At 37.7% G+C, this 24,504-nt stretch overlaps 1 long non-coding RNA gene across 2 annotated transcripts in view; it reads right to left on the bottom strand.

Annotated features, from left to right (window-relative positions):
- Window positions 1-678: 678 nt before the first annotated feature.
- Window positions 679-24,504, bottom strand: part of LOC135017117 (uncharacterized) — a 197,109-nt gene continuing 173,283 nt past the window's right edge. For both annotated transcript variants that reach the window (XR_010215029.1, XR_010215069.1), the window contains one exon: window positions 679-867. This is a non-coding gene — a long non-coding RNA (uncharacterized LOC135017117). The remainder of the gene's footprint in view (window positions 868-24,504) is intronic.

Genomic DNA, 24,504 nt, shown 5'->3' with positions numbered 1-24,504 from the left:
CTAAGAGTTCCAAGCCCAATCAAAGGCAGATTTTTGTATCATTATTCCCAAAATACTACATATTTACACATCCTTTTTGTGCAAAAAAAGAAAAACAATGAAACAAACAACTTACAAACTCCATGTGTTGATAATTGCCAAGTCATTTCATTGTTTTGTAAATGCAAGGTTGGATTTTGAATCTGGATACTGTTACTGCAAAATCCTCTTTCACCTACCAAAAACAATTATCTCATGCGTTCACTGTTGCCGCCCATCGTTATTCTCACTTTAAGTGACAAAGTAGAAAGAAAAATGGAGACAGCATTCAGAACGGCGTTTCAGCAAATAATGTGTTTCCAAGGCAAATTTTGAAAAATGGCAGCAACATTTAATGCATAAACATTGCGAGATGCAGGAAGAGCTTCCAGTGCGCTTTATGGAGTAATTGTCTGTGTACAATGATTATCCATGACACGAAAAGGTAATTATAGAAGATTGGATTTTTTTTTACCCAGAATTCTTAGAAGGCAATTCTCACATATGTTTTCTCACAGGGATAAACCGGGGCTGAAACGTTCTGGCTTTTAGCTATACAATTTATGTAAACTCATTAATGGAATTGACAATTACAGACTGCCCAAAGCCTCCGTCAAAAGAACACAAGACAACAAAACAAGGATTTTGCCAGACGCTGTTTAATGAGTATCTGATCATCCTGGCTCTTGCATCAGACTTGACCAATTAATAGGCTGTTGTTGCTTCTGCCGCATGGAAGCTCTGGTTTAGTTATTCCTTGTTTTGAGGGCTTTTTATCTGAATTTTTCATCCGTATGGGTTGAGGAAAACAATAACAGATTATCATCCAAATCCTTCTGACCAGGGAGTCTGCAAAAAAAAAAAAAAAAAAATACAAAAAATAAATAAATTATAAAGAACAAAATGTTCTTTTTAATAGACGTGACAAGAGGAAAACTGCACCATATCTTGCTGGGGGGATGTTAGTCGTTGCGCAGGAGTGGGGTGTCTATGAATGCCATTAACCCCTCGTGCTGATTCCAAGCACGCTGACTAATGTAATACCGCAATCTGTTAAGAGGAAATTGGCCAAAAGCAGTTATTTCATTTAATTACAACAAAAGCCGCTAAAGTTTACAAAATTAAGGGGGGTGTTTGGAAATTAGGAGTGTGGTTTAAAAAGGAATCCACATGCAATATTTTCACCAGCGGAGGGGAGCTAGATGACCGGTATGGGTGTGCAGCATGCAAAAACATGTGGTGTTTGCTCTGCATGCAAAATAATGTTTCCATTTGCAACCCCAATAATGAAATATGGTTTGCTCTGCTGTACATTCTGCACCCCTGGGGACCCTCATTTTATGATCCTCTTACTTGGGGTACCAGATGTTGTGTAGCACACTCCCTCATTTCTACTTTCCTCTGATCCGGTTATACCATACAGTATGGGGTGTGGATCATAGTGTCGACAGTAACTAGGTTGACAGTCATTAGGTTGATCACTATTGGTCGACAGTGACTAGGTCAACATAAGTTTTATATATTTTTTTGGTGTTGTTTTCTTCGTAATGGGACCGGGAACCCCAATTAGTGCACTGTACCCGCTCGCCATGCTTTGGGCAAGGTGCCTCGCTCGGTAGGTTACTATTTCCAATCATAGTCCACGTGGATCATGAAAAAGTTAAAAAAAGTGAAAACCTCACGTCGACCTTTTCATGTGTTGACCTTTGCCATGACGACCTAGTGAACATGTCGACATATTGACCATGTCGGCCTAATGCCTGTCGACCAATAGTGGTCAACCTAATGAGTTTCAACCTTAGTGCTGTCGGCCTATAGACCGGATCCCACAGTATGTATGGCATCAGTAAACAAAGGGGCCCCTGGTCCTCAGCACATAGTACTTGGTGGAGAGAGAGGACACATGACCAATAGATCAATGGTTAGGCACCAGACCATCTCATGGTGAAATAACGATAACAAACCTAATAAAATTTTCTTCCTTCGGCACAATAAGCATAACGGTTGCAAACATTACTTTGGCAACTACCTCCTGTATAGTACTTCCAGCAGATGTTGCTGTATATTTGAACAATTTAAATACTTAAATATAATGAAAGTATAGCGCCACATGTGATGGTGAAAAACCCTAAATAAATGTAAAGACTTGACAAATAAACACCCCGTAACAGAGGGCGTCAGCCAATCCCCAGAGTTTTAGCATTGGTAAGATGCTATACATTTTTTAGGATAGAGTATAAGATGCTAGGGGTTCGGCGACCAATTGTGTTTAAAGCATAGGTTTTTAGAAGATTCACTAAACTTTAAAAAATATATATATGGGCGGAGCAAAAAATATTTTTGGGGTTAAAGGAGTTTTTCAACAAATTTATTTTCAAAAATGACATATATATAGAGGTTTAAAAAAACAGCACATCTTAAATGAACATACATAATATCATATAGAATGTGTAGGGTGGGACTTTGCAAATAACCTAAAAGGACTAATAAAAAAAAAGACTAAGAAAATGTGTGTACCTACATAAAACACTAAGGGGAACTTTTTTGTAAAAAGCTGTAGCACCAACAAAAAGTAAAATAGAGTACAAGTTAAATAGAGACTGTAAAATGTATTTGTATAAAAAAAATAAAAAAAATAGCTTATCTTAATATGGAGGGTCAAGACAGGAGTGTTCAACGCGTTTCGTCAATCTGACCTCATCAAGGGGTAAGTGTAAAATGAGGGAGACTGCCTTATATACCTGTCAGTACAGGTTGAGTATCCCTTATCCAAAATGCTTGGGACCAGAAGCATTTTGGATATCGGATTTTTCCGTATTTTGGAATAATTGCATATCATAATGAGAAATCATGGTGATGGGACCTAAGTCTAAGCACATAATGCATTTATGTTTCATATACACCTTATACACACAGCCTGAAGGTCATTTTAGCAAATATTTGTATTAAATTTGTGCATTAAGCAAAGTCTGTGTACATTCACACAATTCATTTATGTTTCATGTACACCTTATACACACAGCTTGAAGGTCATTTAATACAATATTTTTAATAACTTTGTGTATTAAACAAAGTTTGTGTACATTGAGCCATCAAAAAACAAAGGTTTCACTATCTCAGTCTCAACCAAAAATGTCCGTATTTCGGAATATTCCGTATTTCGGAATATTTGGATATGGGATACTCAACCTGTATTAGGAATTCTAATTATAACATAATTTCCTGTTAAGGAATAATCACTGAATGTAACGACTATTAATGGACTTAATTGTAAATACTTATGCACATGAAAGCTCTTCCGATAAGTCGCTTGCCACGATGTATGTACACGTGTCCAGCAAACATAAGGCTGGACACATCTACAGATGGATCTTTCAGATCCCACTATGGTGATTTCTGCATAAAGAAGCCCCTATAGCAGGCCTGGCCAACCTGTGGCTCTCCAGATGTTGTGAAACTACACATCCCAGCATGCCGTGCCACAGTTTTAGCATTCCCTAATAGCAAAACTGTGGCAAAGCATGATGGGACTTGTAGTTTTACAACAGCTGGAGAGCCACAGGTTGGCCAGGCCTGCCCTATAGGCTTCAATAGACAATGCCATCTATAGATGGCATTGTCTATCACATCCACTGCAGATCTGAAGTCGGAATGTATGTGCTATGTTTCTCATATCAATAAACACACCTCGTGATACCTGCTACAACCCTAACCCCCTCTCTTCTTATGCCCTCCCACATGTCATTTCTTCCCGCCATACCAGTATACAGGCAAAAGTTTAAACAGATCTGCTTATCTGTACGTGTGCTATGGAGATAAGAGAAGATTTATTAATTTAAAAGATTCAGTTTTATCATTCTAAACTAACACTGACTCTCTCTTAAGTCATGCAGTATTGATGTATTTCTATCAGCTCTGCGTTGTGTTTATGTGATCATTACTGTATAGTAGCACACTGCCTTGTCTAGAACCAGAAAATCCCGCCCATATGATCTTCTGATCGGGTTGACCAATGGTTCCCAAACTGGGTCCTCAAAGATCACTAACAGGTCACGTTTTCCAGGTCACCGCTCCTTGAGGAACGAGTTTGGGAACCAATGGTTAAGACCAACTAACGTTTAGTTGGCTAAAGCACAATTATTCACAAGTATAATCTTACTATAAATTGTGGCATCAGAGGTAGGAGGACGCATCCCTGATGAAGTATTCGCAATGCTGGCTGTATTGCTGTATTAGAGGAGGCAGGGTCGGCCCTAACCAATATGATGCCCTAGGCAAGATTTTGGCTGGTGCCCCCTAGCACCACCACTGGTTGCACCTCTTTCCCAGCACCATCACCCCTCACCCATAGCAGTCCTTATTTTGGTGTTTGTACCCCCTATATTTTAAATAGGAACAGTGTTTTTGGGTGTGTTTTTGCTGGCAAGGGGCATGGCCACACAATAGTACCCCCAATTCCAATTACGCCTCACAGTAGTGCAACTTTATTCACATTTGATCATGCAATAGTGTCCATAATTCATATTACATCCCACAGTAGTATCACTTTACCTTATAAACATTACTCCTCACAGTAGAGCTCCTTATTCACATAACATCACATTGAATTGCTTCTTATTCACATTACACCACACCCTATTGCTCTTTATTCACATTAGACGACACAGTAGTGCCCTTTCTATACGCAATGCCACATAGTAGAGCACCCTATACACATAATGCCACACATTAGTAATGCATTTATACACATAATTCCACACAGTAATGCCCCTTACACATTATTAATGTCCTTATAAACATAATGTGCCTTACACATTATGACAACCTTTATTAATGCCCTTTTACACATAATGTCCCTTACATATATGCCGCACATTATTAATGCCCTTATACACATAATGACACATAGTGCCCCCTACACATTTGCTACACATTATTAGTGCCCCTGTACACATAATGACACACATACAGTAGTACCCTGTTACACATATGCCACACATTATTAATGCCCTTATACACATAATGACACACATAGTGCCCCTTACACATGTGTTGCACATTATTAATGCATTTTTACATGACAGGGGAAAAACTATGTGTTCCCTAATGCACACCGAGTGAAAAATATTACTACATAATAGTCAGATAATACGGAGATCTTAGTTGCGTATATCTGCAGATATAGGGTTAAGCCCCCAGGCCGATCGACAAGGCTTCTCCGTCACTGGGGGTCCCTAATACTAGGTATGGGTCCGGGGTGCAGGACCCCACGATGTCGGCACAGGTTGGCCACCCCAGGTCAGCACACAGGTGTGAATTAATAGGGGTTAATAAGAAGCACAGAAGTGCTATGTAAGTGGTGTGATTAAAATAATATATACAAAGTGATAGGGAAAATCATAAGTGTTAATAAAGTGTTAGGGTGTGCCGACCCGAAGCAGCCCAGCCATACCGACACAGGGGCCACCTCACCCCACACCCACCCCATAAATAATTACAAATATGTCTGGGTTAAATTCCCAGTGTGAGGCCACATGGTAATGGCTCCTACAGCATCTGAGAGTCAGCTTACCTGGGGATACCCCTGGCTTCCCCTATGGCACTCTGGAGTCAGCAATCCCTCCTAATGCTGACCCATCCATGCCTCTCTAAATACAATGCACAAAATGGAAAGCTGCTCAATCAGATTGTAATGTCACTCAGGTGCTGAAAGGGAGGGGTAATTCTGTGTAGGAAAAAACTATGTGTTCCCTAATGCACACCGAGTGAAAAATATTACTACATAATAGTAGGATAATACGGAGATCTTAGTTGCGTATATCTGCAGATATAGGGTTAAGCCCCCAGGCCGATTGACAAGGCTTCTCCGTCACTGGGGGTCCCTAATACTAGGTATGGGTCCGGGGTGCAGGACCCCACGATGTCGGCACAGGTCGGCCACCCCAGGTCAGCACACAGGTGAGAATTAATAGGGGTTAATAAGAAGCACAGAAGTGCTATGTAAGTGGTGTGATTAAAATAATATATACAAAGAGATAGGGAAAATCATGAGTGTTAATAAAGTGTTAGGGTGTGCTGACCCTACACAGAATTACCCCTCCCTTTTAGCACCTGAGTGACATTACAATCTGATTGAGCAGCTTTCCATTTTGTGCATTTTTACATGACACACATAATGCTCCTTACACATATTCTGAACACTACTGCACAACCAACCCACTCACATGCACACAGCACTCACACTTCCACTAACACTGTGACCTCTGCCTCTGCTTGGATACAGATGTGTCCTCATAAATCTTGCCTCAATGCTAACGTCGGGCACCTTTTTTTTATGAAAATGCATCTTATTTGCATTGCTATGTGGCTAGGGTGCACAAGCAGATTCTGCTGATTAAAATGATATGCAGCATGTCTATATACTGTGTGAGAGTGTGGCTGTATCTGCATATGAAATGCTATACAGAATATAGGCATGCTGCATATCATTTTAATCAGCAGAAGCTGCAGATGCCCCTAGGCATATCAAATGCCCTAGGCAATTGCCTAGTTTGCCTATAGCTATGGCTGGCTCTGAGAGGAGCTCTGTAATGTCCACATGTATATACTGCTGCACCTGTGTATAATGGGGGTAATTCTGAGTTGATTGCAGCAGCAAGTTTGTTAGCAATTGGGCAAAACCATGTGTACTGCAGGGGAGGCAGATATAACATGTGCAGAGAAAGTTAGATTTGGGTGGGTTATATTGTTTCTGTGCAGGGTAAATACTGGCTGCTTTATTTTTACACTGCAATTTAGATTTCAGTTTGAACACACCCCACCCAAATCTAACTCTCTCTGCACATGTTATATCTGTCCCCCCTGCAGTGCACATGGTTTTGCTCAACTGCTAAAATATTTGCTGCTGCGATCAACTCAGAATTAGGATCACTGTCCACATGTATATACTTTGCGAGAAAAGGGTTGTATAGTTGGCTGCGCTGTGATATGAAGCTGCTCAGGTTATTTAGAGGTGAGTTATTAGGATTTTTTCTTGGACCGAGCGCTGTCTGTTCTAATGTTCTATGTGATGTGTAGCAACTAAAAAGTTTCAATGTGTATCAATTAAAGAATAATGGTGAAAAATAAAAAATAATAAAAACAATAATGAAAAAATAATAATAAATGAAAAAAATGAAAATAAAAATAACAATAAAAATAAAATAAAAATAAAAATTAAAAAAATAAAAAGAAGGGGTTAGGGAAGGAGAACAGTGCAATGTTTACAGCTCCTTTGGAGCTTTTTGGAGTTTTTGACACTAATTCAGGAAAGGAAAAAAACAGTCTCTTAATAGAAGACTATCCCTATCTTACCCTGTTGTTTTCTTCTTTTTTTGCGGAGGTCGTAACCGGGAGTGGCTTCCGGTAAAGTTGGTGGTGTTTGTTCCTCACAGCTTGGTAAGTCAGTCTTGCCTTGTTGCTGGGCTTTGGCTGCTTTTCACTTACTGTGCTTTAGCCGCTGTTTGAAGCCGATCTGCCGCGACCGGAAGTTCGGATCTACACTTCCGGTAGTTCGGATGTTAGCGGCGGAGGTGGCGAGATGCAGTGTCCTTTGTGTCTACTCCTTATCGTTCCAACGCGTTTCGAATCCAAAGGTGGATTCTTTCTCAAGGAAGTGATAGAGTTCTTGTGATTGTGCTCCTTTTTATATGTGATAACTTTATTTAAAAAACGGGAAGTGGCCGGAACCGGAAGTGAGGTTCCCGGCGGCAACCTCATGGTAAAAAGGGAATATCTGATCAGATATTCCCTAGGCTTAAAAATAATTGCACTTCTTGGGAGAGAGATAAAGTGGGGAATAAAAGGGGAGAGAGGTAATAAAACATCAAAATAAGAATAAAAAATAAAGATATAAAGAAAATTAAAAATAAAATAAAAATAAAAAAATAAAATAAAATAGAATAAAAATGAAAAAGAAAATAAAAGATAATAAAGATAAAAGTAAAAATAAAAAAGTTAAAATATGAATGTATAGGTATGTGTATGTGATGGAAATTGTAGATAGACCATATATTTCTGCTGTCTTTGTTTTTATTTTTGTTATGGACCCATTTGGTTGAGGAATAAGGATTGGTTATAGGAAGACGTTCAGCTCTATATCGATATTTAGACCGTATGGTTCTAGGGTCTTCATTTTGTATATCCATTCGGTTTCTTTCTTTTTTAATGTTTTTACAATGTCTTCTCCTCTCCAATGGGCTGTAATGTTCTGAATCCCAATGAATTTTAACCCAGCAGGGTCTTGGTTGTGTTTTTCAAGGAAATGAGCTGACACACTGTGTGTTTTTAAGCCCCTTTTTATATTATAGACATGCTCTGCTATCCTTATTTTTAGTTTTCGTTTGGTTTGTCCTACGTACTGTTTTCCGCATGTACATTCCAGGATATAGATGACCCCTTCTGTTTGGCAGGTCACTTGATCTCTAATTTTGAATTCTTCTTTTGTAATATTTGATTTGAATGTGATTCTTGGTTTGGTGGAAGTTTGTTGATTCCTACAGCCGGCACAAGTTGTGCAGTGATGAAATCCTTTACTTTTTTCAGAGTTCTTTTGTTCTTGTGTGGTTGTTAAAAAGCTGTGAGTGAGCTGTTGTTTTAGATTATTAGCTTTTTTATAGATTACTTTAGGTTTGTTTGGGATGGATTCTTTCAGTTCTTCGTCAAGGGAGAGGATATGCCAGTGTTTTTCTAAAATTCGTTCCATGTCTTTGTGATTACTGTTGAACTGTGTTATAAATGTTACAGGTAGTACTTTTTTGTCTTTTTGTTTGAAAGTGAGCAGTTCTTTTCTTTCTAGATTTTTTATTTCTTCTAATTGCTGTGTCAGGTGATTATCTTTATATCCTTTTTGAAGGAATTTATTCTTCATTTCGTGTGCTTGCTGTTCAAATATCTTCACATCTGTGCAATTCCTCTTTAGTCGACGGAATTGGCCTCCTGGGATGTTTTCTATCCATTGTCTATGGTGGTTACTATTGTGTGAAAGCATATTGTTCCCGTTCACTTTTTTGAAGTGCGTTTTTGTCAGAATTTTGTTGTCTTCAATGTAGATTTCTAAGTCGAGGAAAACTGCTGTTTTGACACTGTGTGTGGTAGTGAATTCCAGGTTCATATTGTTGTTATTTATGTGTTCTTTGAATTTTGATAGAGTGTCTTGAGTTCCATTCCAGATAAAGAATACGTCATCTATATACCGATGCCAGCTTACGATGTTATGTGAAAAGGGGTTGTTGTCCCAGATGTTCAGGTCCTCCCAGTATGAGACAAAAAGGTTCGCATAGCTGGGTGCGAAAGACGTGCCCATGGCTGTGCCACACTGCTGTAGAAAGAAGTCGCCTTTGTACCAGAAATAATTGTTGTGAAGAATGTATTCGATACTGTCCATGATGAAATTTATTTGTGTATTTGAGATGGTTGTTTGAGTGCATAGGAAGTGGCGGGTTGCTTCACATCCTGTTTGATGGTTAATTACAGTGTACAAGGATTTTATGTCACTTGTACATAGTATGTACCCCTCCTGCCATTTGGTGCTGTGTAGAACTTGTAATATGCTTGTGGTGTCTTTGAGAAAACTTTTCTGTTTTCCTACGATGTCCTGAAGGAAGAAGTCGATGTATTTTGACAGATTTGAAGAGATTGAACAGATACCAGATATTATTGGCCTCCCTGGTGGATTTTCCAGATTTTTATGAATTTTGGGGAGATAATAAAAAGTTGGAATTCTTGGATCTTTAGTACAGATATAGTCATATTCTTTTTTGTTGATGACTCCGAGTTCTAGACCTTCCTCCATCTGCGCTTTCAATTTTGCTGTAAATTCATGTGTAGGATCTTTTTTAAGTTTCTTGTATGTTACTGTGTCTGAAAGTAATCTTTCTGCTTCTTGTTCATGTGTATTCAAATCAAGGATGACCACTCCTCCCCCTTTATCTGCCGGTTTTATGACTATAGTCTTGTCTTCCTTTAGGTTTTTTAAGGCATTCCTTTCTTCTTTTGTGAAGTTGAATCCCTGCTTTGGTCTTGTTGATAAATTTTCTATTTCCTTCTCCACTAAATGCTGGAATGTGGTGATGTGGGGGCCCTTTATATGGTTAGGGAAAAAAGTTGATGGGGGTTTGAAATCTGTATGTAAAAACTCGGTGTCTGTTGTGTTTTCTTTTAGACGTTCTTGAGTTTTTGCGAAAAATTTCTTTATACACAGTTTCCTTATAAACTTTTGTGTGTCTATGAAAAGGTTGAATTTGTTGGTACCTGAATGTGGCGCGAATTTGAGGCCTTTTCGTAAGACATTCTTCTCGTTAGGTGGTAGTACTCTTTTACTAAGGTTGAATATTGTCTCTGTAGTCGGGGTTGTGTCCATTGTTACTTTCGTTGTAGTCTTCTTCCTATTTCTCTGTCCTCCTCTTGTCCCTCTTTTTCTTGGGTAATATTTCTTCTCTTTTTCGTTGCAGATAGGACATAATCGGGCGGTTTCTCGGTGCCCCAAACTGTGTCTAAAAAATCTTGGTCATCGTCTTCTTCTTCACTCGATTGATCATGTTCAAGATATCTTTTCTTCTGGTTGTTTCTTCCTTTTAGATCTTCTTTTCTCTCGATTTTCTTTATTAAGTCGTCGAGGTCTTTGGCTTCTTCTTTTTTTGCTTGGTCTGCTCCATTTCTGTAAGATTGTTTTATCAGTTGATAAGGGTTATTGGGCCGATGACTAACAGTTTGTTCTTGCTCCCATGTTGGTCTTGTCCATGGTTTTTTGAATGGTGCTCTTCTTGGGGTGTATTGTCTCTGTGGTTTTGGTCTGGATATTTGTTGATCCTTGTAGTAAGGTTTCTTCTGTTCCCAGTTCTTTTCGGGCTGTTTGTAGACATGTCTTTTAATATTGAGTTGATGTTGGTAATGTTTCTTTTCTTCCTGATCTCTCTTATACTTTTTTTGTTTTTGTATTATAATGGTGTCTTCCAGTTTCTCCATTTTCTTATTCGTTAGATTCATTAAAGTGACGTAATCTTCCATTGTAGTAAGTGGTTCAAACTTCTTTTCAATTTCGGTAATTGAATCTGTGATATTTTTCAGAGATATTTTACGTTCTTCTATAATGACGTTTATTAGTTGTTTTGAACAGTTATCAAGGATATTGTTCCATTTACTGTAAAAGTTTGAATCCGCTGGGTCAAATGTACATTGTTTTTGTATCCGTAATCCTTTAGGGATCATTTCCTGTTCCATATATTTTGTTAGGGTGGTTAATTCCCACCACTGTTTGATCTCTTTTGTATAGAGTTTTTCCAATTTCAGAAATAGGCTGCAGAAGCGTTCATCTTCTATACTTGTGTCAACTATTGGTAAAGTGTTAGTTGTAGAGAAAATGTCGTCCAGGTTCTGACGCCTCTGGTTATATGTTTTGTATGCCATGTTCGTAGCTGCAGCTGCTAGGACAGTATCGAATACATTCTTCACAACAATTATTTCTGGTACAAAGGCGACTTCTTTCTACAGCAGTGTGGCACAGCCATGGGCACGTCTTTCGCACCCAGCTATGCGAACCTTTTTGTCTCATACTGGGAGGACCTGAACATCTGGGACAACAACCCCTTTTCACATAACATCGTAAGCTGGCATCGGTATATAGATGACGTATTCTTTATCTGGAATGGAACTCAAGACACTCTATCAAAATTCAAAGAACACATAAATAACAACAATATGAACCTGGAATTCACTACCACACACAGTGTCAAAACAGCAGTTTTCCTCGACTTAGAAATCTACATTGAAGACAACAAAATTCTGACAAAAACGCACTTCAAAAAAGTGAACGGGAACAATATGCTTTCACACAATAGTAACCACCATAGACAATGGATAGAAAACATCCCAGGAGGCCAATTCCGTCGACTAAAGAGGAATTGCACAGATGTGAAGATATTTGAACAGCAAGCACACGAAATGAAGAATAAATTCCTTCAAAAAGGATATAAAGATAATCACCTGACACAGCAATTAGAAGAAATAAAAAATCTAGAAAGAAAAGAACTGCTCACTTTCAAACAAAAAGACAAAAAAGTACTACCTGTAACATTTATAACACAGTTCAACAGTAATCACAAAGACATGGAACGAATTTTAGAAAAACACTGGCATATCCTCTCCCTTGACGAAGAACTGAAAGAATCCATCCCAAACAAACCTAAAGTAATCTATAAAAAAGCTAATAATCTAAAACAACAGCTCACTCACAGCTTTTTAACAACCACACAAGAACAAAAGAACTCTGAAAAAAGTAAAGGATTTCATCACTGCACAACTTGTGCCGGCTGTAGGAATCAACAAACTTCCACCAAACCAAGAATCACATTCAAATCAAATATTACAAAAGAAGAATTCAAAATTAGAGATCAAGTGACCTGCCAAACAGAAGGGGTCATCTATATCCTGGAATGTACATGCGGAAAACAGTACGTAGGACAAACCAAACGAAAACTAAAAATAAGGATAGCAGAGCATGTCTATAATATAAAAAGGGGCTTAAAAACACACAGTGTGTCAGCTCATTTCCTTGAAAAACACAACCAAGACCCTGCTGGGTTAAAATTCATTGGGATTCAGAACATTACAGCCCATTGGAGAGGAGAAGACATTGTAAAAACATTAAAAAAGAAAGAAACCGAATGGATATACAAAATGAAGACCCTAGAACCATACGGTCTAAATATCGATATAGAGCTGAACGTCTTCCTATAACCAATCCTTATTCCTCAACCAAATGGGTCCATAACAAAAATAAAAACAAAGACAGCAGAAATATATGGTCTATCTACAATTTCCATCACATACACATACCTATACATTCATATTTTAACTTTTTTATTTTTACTTTTATCTTTATTATCTTTTATTTTCTTTTTCATTTTTATTCTATTTTATTTTATTTTTTTATTTTTATTTTATTTTTAATTTTCTTTATATCTTTATTTTTTATTCTTATTTTGATGTTTTATTACCTCTCTCCCCTTTTATTCCCCACTTTATCTCTTTCCCAAGAAGTGCAATTATTTTTAAGCCTAGGGAATATCTGATCAGATATTCCCTTTTTACCATGAGGTTGCCGCCGGGAACCTCACTTCCGGTTCCGGCCACTTCCCGTTTTTTAAATAAAGTTATCACATATAAAAAGGAGCACAATCACAAGAACTCTATCACTTCCTTGAGAAAGAATCCACCTTTGGATTCGAAACGCGTTGGAACGATAAGGAGTAGACACAAAGGACACTGCATCTCGCCACCTCCGCCGCTAACATCCGAACTACCGGAAGTGTAGATCCGAACTTCCGGTCGCGGCAGATCGGCTTCAAACAGCGGCTAAAGCACAGTAAGTGAAAAGCAGCCAAAGCCCAGCAACAAGGCAAGACTGACTTACCAAGCTGTGAGGAACAAACACCACCAACTTTACCGGAAGCCACTCCCGGTTACGACCTCCGCAAAAAAAGAAGAAAACAACAGGGTAAGATAGGGATAGTCTTCTATTAAGAGACTGTTTTTTTCCTTTCCTGAATTAGTGTCAAAAACTCCAAAAAGCTCCAAAGGAGCTGTAAACATTGCACTGTTCTCCTTCCCTAACCCCTTCTTTTTATTTTTTTAATTTTTATTTTTATTTTATTTTTATTGTTATTTTTATTTTCATTTTTTTCATTTATTATTATTTTTTCATTATTGTTTTTATTATTTTTTATTTTTCACCATTATTCTTTAATTGATACACATTGAAACTTTTTAGTTGCTACACATCACATAGAACATTAGAACAGACAGCGCTCGGTCCAAGAAAAAATCCTAATAACTCACCTCTAAATAACCTGAGCAGCTTCATATCACAGCGCAGCCAACTATACAACCCTTTTCTCGCAAACTCTATTTATAGCAGCTGCAGCTACGAACATGGCATACAAAACATATAACCAGAGGCGTCAGAACCTGGACGACATTTTCTCTACAACTAACACTTTACCAATAGTTGACACAAGTATAGAAGATGAACGCTTCTGCAGCCTATTTCTGAAATTGGAAAAACTCTATACAAAAGAGATCAAACAGTGGTGGGAATTAACCACCCTAACAAAATATATGGAACAGGAAATGATCCCTAAAGGATTACGGATACAAAAACAATGTACATTTGACCCAGCGGATTCAAACTTTTACAGTAAATGGAACAATATCCTTGATAACTGTTCAAAACAACTAATAAACGTCATTATAGAAGAACGTAAAATATCTCTGAAAAATATCACAGATTCAATTACCGAAATTGAAAAGAAGTTTGAACCACTTACTACAATGGAAGATTACGTCACTTTAATGAATCTAACGAATAAGAAAATGGAGAAACTGGAAGACACCATTATAATACAAAAACAAAAAAAGTATAAGAGAGATCAGGAAGAAAAGAAACATTACCAACATCAACTCAATATTAAAAGACAAGTCTACAAACAGCCCGAAAAGAACTGGGAACAGAAGAAACCTTACTACAAGGATCAACAAATATCCAGACCAAAACCACAGAGACAATACACCCCAAGAAGAGCACCATTCAAAAAACCATGGACAAGACCAACATGGGAGCAAGAACAAACTGTTAGTCATCGGCCCAATAACCCTTATCAACTGATAAAACAATCTTACAGAAATGGAGCAGACCAAGCAAAAAAAGAAGACGCCAAAGACCTCGACGACTTAAAAAAGAAAATCGAGAGAAAAGAAGATCTAAAAGGAAGAAACAACCAGAAGAAAAGATATCTTGAACATGATCAATCGAGTGAAGAAGAAGACGATGACCAAGATTTTTTAGACACAGTTTGGGGCACCGAGAAACCGCCCGATTATGTCCTATCTGCAACGAAAAAGAGAAGAAATATTACCCAAGAAAAAGAGGGACAAGAGGAGGACAGAGAAATAGGAAGAAGACTACAACGAAAGTAACAATGGACACAACCCCGACTACAGAGACAATATTCAACCTTAGTAAAAGAGTACTATCACCTAACGAGAAGAATGTCTTACGAAAAGGCCTCAAATTCGCGCCACATTCAGGTACCAACAAATTCAACCTTTTCATAGACACACAAAAGTTTATAAGGAAACTGTGTATAAAGAAATTTTTCGCAAAAACTCAAGAACGTCTAAAAGAAAACACAACAGACACCGAGTTTTTACATACAGATTTCAAACCCCCATCAACTTTTTTCCCTAACCATATAAAGGGCCCCCACATCACCACATTCCAGCATTTAGTGGAGAAGGAAATAGAAAATTTATCAACAAGACCAAAGCAGGGATTCAACTTCACAAAAGAAGAAAGGAATGCCTTAAAAAACCTAAAGGAAGACAAGACTATAGTCATAAAACCGGCAGATAAAGGGGGAGGAGTGGTCATCCTTGATTTGAATACATATGAACAAGAAGCAGAAAGATTACTTTCAGACACAGTAACATACAAGAAACTTAAAAAAGATCCTACACATGAATTTACAGCAAAATTAAAAGCGCAGATGGAGGAAGGTCTAGAACTCGGAGTCATCAACAAAAAAGAATATGACTATATCTGTACTAAAGATCCAAGAATTCCAACTTTTTATTATCTCCCCAAAATTCATAAAAATCTGGAAAATCCACCAGGGAGGCCAATAATATCTGGTATCTGTTCAATCTCTTCAAATCTGTCAAAATACATCGACTTCTTCCTTCAGGACATCGTAGGAAAACAGAAAAGTTTTCTCAAAGACACCACAAGCATATTACAAGTTCTACACAGCACCAAATGGCAGGAGGGGTACATACTATGTACAAGTGACATAAAATCCTTGTACACTGTAATTAACCATCAAACAGGATGTGAAGCAACCCGCCACTTCCTATGCACTCAAACAACCATCTCAAATACACAAATAAATTTCATCATGGACAGTATCGAATACATTCTTCACAACAATTATTTCTGGTACAAAGGCGACTTCTTTCTACAGCAGTGTGGCACAGCCATGGGCACGTCTTTCGCACCCAGCTATGCGAACCTTTTTGTCTCATACTGGGAGGACCTGAACATCTGGGACAACAACCCCTTTTCACATAACATCGTAAGCTGGCATCGGTATATAGATGACGTATTCTTTATCTGGAATGGAACTCAAGACACTCTATCAAAATTCAAAGAACACATAAATAACAACAATATGAACCTGGAATTCACTACCACACACAGTGTCAAAACAGCAGTTTTCCTCGACTTAGAAATCTACATTGAAGACAACAAAATTCTGACAAAAACGCACTTCAAAAAAGTGAACGGGAACAATATGCTTTCACACAATAGTAACCACCATAGACAATGGATAGAAAACATCCCAGGAGGCCAATTCCGTCGACTAAAGAGGAATTGCACAGATGTGAAGATATTTGAACAGCAAGCACACGAAATGAAGAATAAATTCCTTCAAAAAGGATATAAAGATAATCACCTGACACAGCAATTAGAAGAAATAAAAAATCTAGAAAGAAAAGAACTGCTCACTTTCAAACAAAAAGACAAAAAAGTACTACCTGTAACATTTATAACACAGTTCAACAGTAATCACAAAGACATGGAACGAATTTTAGAAAAACACTGGCATATCCTCTCCCTTGACGAAGAACTGAAAGAATCCATCCCAAACAAACCTAAAGTAATCTATAAAAAAGCTAATAATCTAAAACAACAGCTCACTCACAGCTTTTTAACAACCACACAAGAACAAAAGAACTCTGAAAAAAGTAAAGGATTTCATCACTGCACAACTTGTGCCGGCTGTAGGAATCAACAAACTTCCACCAAACCAAGAATCACATTCAAATCAAATATTACAAAAGAAGAATTCAAAATTAGAGATCAAGTGACCTGCCAAACAGAAGGGGTCATCTATATCCTGGAATGTACATGCGGAAAACAGTACGTAGGACAAACCAAACGAAAACTAAAAATAAGGATAGCAGAGCATGTCTATAATATAAAAAGGGGCTTAAAAACACACAGTGTGTCAGCTCATTTCCTTGAAAAACACAACCAAGACCCTGCTGGGTTAAAATTCATTGGGATTCAGAACATTACAGCCCATTGGAGAGGAGAAGACATTGTAAAAACATTAAAAAAGAAAGAAACCGAATGGATATACAAAATGAAGACCCTAGAACCATACGGTCTAAATATCGATATAGAGCTGAACGTCTTCCTATAACCAATCCTTATTCCTCAACCAAATGGGTCCATAACAAAAATAAAAACAAAGACAGCAGAAATATATGGTCTATCTACAATTTCCATCACATACACATACCTATACATTCATATTTTAACTTTTTTATTTTTACTTTTATCTTTATTATCTTTTATTTTCTTTTTCATTTTTATTCTATTTTATTTTATTTTTTTATTTTTATTTTATTTTTAATTTTCTTTATATCTTTATTTTTTATTCTTATTTTGATGTTTTATTACCTCTCTCCCCTTTTATTCCCCACTTTATCTCTCTCCCAAGAAGTGCAATTATTTTTAAGCCTAGGGAATATCTGATCAGATATTCCCTTTTTACCATGAGGTTGCCGCCGGGAACCTCACTTCCGGTTCCGGCCACTTCCCGTTTTTTAAATAAAGTTATCACATATAAAAAGGAGCACAATCACAAGAACTCTATCACTTCCTTGAGAAAGAATCCACCTTTGGATTCGAAACGCGTTGGAACGATAAGGAGTAGACACAAAGGACACTGCATCTCGCCACCTCCGCCGCTAACATCCGAACTACCGGAAGTGTAGATCCGAACTTCCGGTCGCGGCAGATCGGCTTCAAACAGCGGCTAAAGCACAGTAAGTGAAAAGCAGCCAAAGCCCAGCAACAAGGCAAGACTGACTTACCAAGCTGTGAGGAACAAACACCACCAACTTTACCGGAAGCCACTCCCGGTTACGACCTCCGCAAAAAAAGAAGAAAACAACAGGGTAAGATAGGGATAGTCTTCTATTAAGAGACTGTTTTTTTCCTTTCCTGAATTAGTGTCAAAAACTCCAAAAAGCTCCAAAGGAGCTGTAAACATTGCACTGTTCTCCTTCCCTAACCCCTTCTTTTTATTTTTTTAATTTTTATTTTTATTTTATTTTTATTGTTATTTTTATTTTCATTTTTTTCATTTATTATTATTTTTTCATTATTGTTTTTATTATTTTTTATTTTTCACCATTATTCTTTAATTGATACACATTGAAACTTTTTAGTTGCTACACATCACATAGAACATTAGAACAGACAGCGCTCGGTCCAAGAAAAAATCCTAATAACTCACCTCTAAATAACCTGAGCAGCTTCATATCACAGCGCAGCCAACTATACAACCCTTTTCTCGCAAACTCTATTTATAGCAGCTGCAGCTACGAACATGGCATACAAAACATATAACCAGAGGCGTCAGAACCTGGACGACATTTTCTCTACAACTAACACTTTACCAATAGTTGACACAAGTATAGAAGATGAACGCTTCTGCAGCCTATTTCTGAAATTGGAAAAACTCTATACAAAAGAGATCAAACAGTGGTGGGAATTAACCACCCTAACAAAATATATGGAACAGGAAATGATCCCTAAAGGATTACGGATACAAAAACAATGTACATTTGACCCAGCGGATTCAAACTTTTACAGTAAATGGAACAATATCCTTGATAACTGTTCAAAACAACTAATAAACGTCATTATAGAAGAACGTAAAATATCTCTGAAAAATATCACAGATTCAATTACCGAAATTGAAAAGAAGTTTGAACCACTTACTACAATGGAAGATTACGTCACTTTAATGAATCTAACGAATAAGAAAATGGAGAAACTGGAAGACACCATTATAATACAAAAACAAAAAAAGTATAAGAGAGATCAGGAAGAAAAGAAACATTACCAACATCAACTCAATATTAAAAGACAAGTCTACAAACAGCCCGAAAAGAACTGGGAACAGAAGAAACCTTACTACAAGGATCAACAAATATCCAGACCAAAACCACAGAGACAATACACCCCAAGAAGAGCACCATTCAAAAAACCATGGACAAGACCAACATGGGAGCAAGAACAAACTGTTAGTCATCGGCCCAATAACCCTTATCAACTGATAAAACAATCTTACAGAAATGGAGCAGACCAAGCAAAAAAAGAAGACGCCAAAGACCTCGACGACTTAAAAAAGAAAATCGAGAGAAAAGAAGATCTAAAAGGAAGAAACAACCAGAAGAAAAGATATCTTGAACATGATCAATCGAGTGAAGAAGAAGACGATGACCAAGATTTTTTAGACACAGTTTGGGGCACCGAGAAACCGCCCGATTATGTCCTATCTGCAACGAAAAAGAGAAGAAATATTACCCAAGAAAAAGAGGGACAAGAGGAGGACAGAGAAATAGGAAGAAGACTACAACGAAAGTAACAATGGACACAACCCCGACTACAGAGACAATATTCAACCTTAGTAAAAGAGTACTATCACCTAACGAGAAGAATGTCTTACGAAAAGGCCTCAAATTCGCGCCACATTCAGGTACCAACAAATTCAACCTTTTCATAGACACACAAAAGTTTATAAGGAAACTGTGTATAAAGAAATTTTTCGCAAAAACTCAAGAACGTCTAAAAGAAAACACAACAGACACCGAGTTTTTACATACAGATTTCAAACCCCCATCAACTTTTTTTCCCTAACCATATAAAGGGCCCCCACATCACCACATTCCAGCATTTAGTGGAGAAGGAAATAGAAAATTTATCAACAAGACCAAAGCAGGGATTCAACTTCACAAAAGAAGAAAGGAATGCCTTAAAAAACCTAAAGGAAGACAAGACTATAGTCATAAAACCGGCAGATAAAGGGGGAGGAGTGGTCATCCTTGATTTGAATACATATGAACAAGAAGCAGAAAGATTACTTTCAGACACAGTAACATACAAGAAACTTAAAAAAGATCCTACACATGAATTTACAGCAAAATTAAAAGCGCAGATGGAGGAAGGTCTAGAACTCGGAGTCATCAACAAAAAAGAATATGACTATATCTGTACTAAAGATCCAAGAATTCCAACTTTTTATTATCTCCCCAAAATTCATAAAAATCTGGAAAATCCACCAGGGAGGCCAATAATATCTGGTATCTGTTCAATCTCTTCAAATCTGTCAAAATACATCGACTTCTTCCTTCAGGACATCGTAGGAAAACAGAAAAGTTTTCTCAAAGACACCACAAGCATATTACAAGTTCTACACAGCACCAAATGGCAGGAGGGGTACATACTATGTACAAGTGACATAAAATCCTTGTACACTGTAATTAACCATCAAACAGGATGTGAAGCAACCCGCCACTTCCTATGCACTCAAACAACCATCTCAAATACACAAATAAATTTCATCATGGACAGTATCGAATACATTCTTCACAACAATTATTTCTGGTACAAAGGCGACTTCTTTCTACAGCAGTGTGGCACAGCCATGGGCACGTCTTTCGCACCCAGCTATGCGAACCTTTTTGTCTCATACTGGGAGGACCTGAACATCTGGGACAACAACCCCTTTTCACATAACATCGTAAGCTGGCATCGGTATATAGATGACGTATTCTTTATCTGGAATGGAACTCAAGACACTCTATCAAAATTCAAAGAACACATAAATAACAACAATATGAACCTGGAATTCACTACCACACACAGTGTCAAAACAGCAGTTTTCCTCGACTTAGAAATCTACATTGAAGACAACAAAATTCTGACAAAAACGCACTTCAAAAAAGTGAACGGGAACAATATGCTTTCACACAATAGTAACCACCATAGACAATGGATAGAAAACATCCCAGGAGGCCAATTCCGTCGACTAAAGAGGAATTGCACAGATGTGAAGATATTTGAACAGCAAGCACACGAAATGAAGAATAAATTCCTTCAAAAAGGATATAAAGATAATCACCTGACACAGCAATTAGAAGAAATAAAAAATCTAGAAAGAAAAGAACTGCTCACTTTCAAACAAAAAGACAAAAAAGTACTACCTGTAACATTTATAACACAGTTCAACAGTAATCACAAAGACATGGAACGAATTTTAGAAAAACACTGGCATATCCTCTCCCTTGACGAAGAACTGAAAGAATCCATCCCAAACAAACCTAAAGTAATCTATAAAAAAGCTAATAATCTAAAACAACAGCTCACTCACAGCTTTTTAACAACCACACAAGAACAAAAGAACTCTGAAAAAAGTAAAGGATTTCATCACTGCACAACTTGTGCCGGCTGTAGGAATCAACAAACTTCCACCAAACCAAGAATCACATTCAAATCAAATATTACAAAAGAAGAATTCAAAATTAGAGATCAAGTGACCTGCCAAACAGAAGGGGTCATCTATATCCTGGAATGTACATGCGGAAAACAGTACGTAGGACAAACCAAACGAAAACTAAAAATAAGGATAGCAGAGCATGTCTATAATATAAAAAGGGGCTTAAAAACACACAGTGTGTCAGCTCATTTCCTTGAAAAACACAACCAAGACCCTGCTGGGTTAAAATTCATTGGGATTCAGAACATTACAGCCCATTGGAGAGGAGAAGACATTGTAAAAACATTAAAAAAGAAAGAAACCGAATGGATATACAAAATGAAGACCCTAGAACCATACGGTCTAAATATCGATATAGAGCTGAACGTCTTCCTATAACCAATCCTTATTCCTCAACCAAATGGGTCCATAACAAAAATAAAAACAAAGACAGCAGAAATATATGGTCTATCTACAATTTCCATCACATACACATACCTATACATTCATATTTTAACTTTTTTATTTTTACTTTTATCTTTATTATCTTTTATTTTCTTTTTCATTTTTATTCTATTTTATTTTATTTTTTTATTTTTATTTTATTTTTAATTTTCTTTATATCTTTATTTTTTATTCTTATTTTGATGTTTTATTACCTCTCTCCCCTTTTATTCCCCACTTTATCTCTCTCCCAAGAAGTGCAATTATTTTTAAGCCTAGGGAATATCTGATCAGATATTCCCTTTTTACCATGAGGTTGCCGCCGGGAACCTCACTTCCGGTTCCGGCCACTTCCCGTTTTTTAAATAAAGTTATCACATATAAAAAGGAGCACAATCACAAGAACTCTATCACTTCCTTGAGAAAGAATCCACCTTTGGATTCGAAACGCGTTGGAACGATAAGGAGTAGACACAAAGGACACTGCATCTCGCCACCTCCGCCGCTAACATCCGAACTACCGGAAGTGTAGATCCGAACTTCCGGTCGCGGCAGATCGGCTTCAAACAGCGGCTAAAGCACAGTAAGTGAAAAGCAGCCAAAGCCCAGCAACAAGGCAAGACTGACTTACCAAGCTGTGAGGAACAAACACCACCAACTTTACCGGAAGCCACTCCCGGTTACGACCTCCGCAAAAAAAGAAGAAAACAACAGGGTAAGATAGGGATAGTCTTCTATTAAGAGACTGTTTTTTTCCTTTCCTGAATTAGTGTCAAAAACTCCAAAAAGCTCCAAAGGAGCTGTAAACATTGCACTGTTCTTCCCTAACCCCTTCTTTTTATTTTTTTAATTTTTATTTTTATTTTATTTTTATTGTTATTTTTATTTTCATTTTTTTCATTTATTATTATTTTTTCATTATTGTTTTTATTATTTTTTATTTTTCACCATTATTCTTTAATTGATACACATTGAAACTTTTTAGTTGCTACACATCACATAGAACATTAGAACAGACAGCGCTCGGTCCAAGAAAAAATCCTAATAACTCACATGTATATACTGCTGCACCTGTGTATAATGCCCACATGTATATACTGCTGCACCTGTGTATAATGCCCACATGTATATACTGCTGCACCTGTGTATAATGCCCACATTTATATACTGCTGCACCTATGCATAATGCCCACATGTATATACTGCTGCACCTGTGTATAATGCCCACATGTATATACTATATACTGCTGCAGCTGTGTATAAAGCCCACATGTATATACTGCTGCAGCTGTGTATAATGCCCCACATGTATATACTGCTGCAGCTGTGTATAATGCCCACATGTATATACTGCTGTAGCTGTGTATAATGCACCACATGTATATACTGCTGCACGTGTGTATAATGTCCACATTTATATACTGCTGCACCTGTGTATAATGCCCACATGTATATACTGCTGCACCTGTGTATAATGCCCACATGTATATACTGCTGCAGCTGTGAATAATACCCACATGTATATACTGCTATCTTTTATTAGGAAAAATTGCAACATACATTACATAAATATGGTAAAACTCATAAAAATAGGACATACAATATAGATTGAATTGTTGCCCAATAATCCAAACCAAAAAGCAACAAAGCTTGTATAACTATACGCAATGTCAAAATTGCTTAACATCTAAGCAAAAAACAACCTACTGTATTCGAACAATACATATCATAACCATAAGCAATGAAAAGATGAATGAAGTCTTTTAGTCACATGCAAACCGCTTTAATTAAAAAAACAGAAAAAAGAAAATCTACGGGAAGGTGAAGGATTGGAAGCCATAAGATGAACAAGAAAAGGACTTCTGCTACTCACTCAAGGGGGTTTCAGGTGGCGCCAGAGCCTGGACCACCCGACAGCATCCAACCTCTTCCTATCCATATCCATCATCCTCTTAACCTCGTGCAGAATATTTCCCATCACCTCCTCACAGGGGAGGACCTTTGCTCTGAGGGAAACCTGACACCGTGCACCCCATGTGTGAAACCTAACTGCTAAACTAACTATAAAAATTGTCGTTAAATCAAACCTTCTATACCCTTTGAACGCCCCATAAACCCACTCAGGGTAACTAAGCCCCGAAAGGCACGGGATGCGTAAGGCCCTTGATACCGCTCTGTAAACCTTTATATTGAAGGGACACTCAAGGAGGAAATGGTCCATTGTCTCCACCTCCCCTAGACATTCCTCACGTGGGCAGCCACGATCATTGGCACTTCGACACTTGAGGTTACCCCGCACATAAAGCCTCTCTTGGAAAGAAAGCCAGGCAATATCTCTGAACTTCAGTGGGATTCTTTGAGAATTAATCAAAGACAACCCATCTGAGCAGACACTGCCTGGGCAGTCCCTTAACGACAGCGGAGCATAAAAGTGAGTCCGCAAAATTCTTCTCTCCATCTCCCTTCTAGAGAAGTTTTTGACTTCACCCACCTCCAGCCCCCAAAGCCTCGTCATCTTCAAGCACAGTATAACGTAGATCGGGAGGTAGCCATGCCGGACTCGAAAGGTTTTTACTTGGCCACCATCCATCCATAACCTGAGGAAGGGAAACAC

This window comes from Pseudophryne corroboree, chromosome 1 (assembly GCF_028390025.1).
Source record: "Pseudophryne corroboree isolate aPseCor3 chromosome 1, aPseCor3.hap2, whole genome shotgun sequence".
Lineage (NCBI taxonomy): Eukaryota > Metazoa > Chordata > Amphibia > Anura > Myobatrachidae > Pseudophryne > Pseudophryne corroboree.
This window is presented reverse-complemented; position numbering and strand designations above follow the sequence as displayed.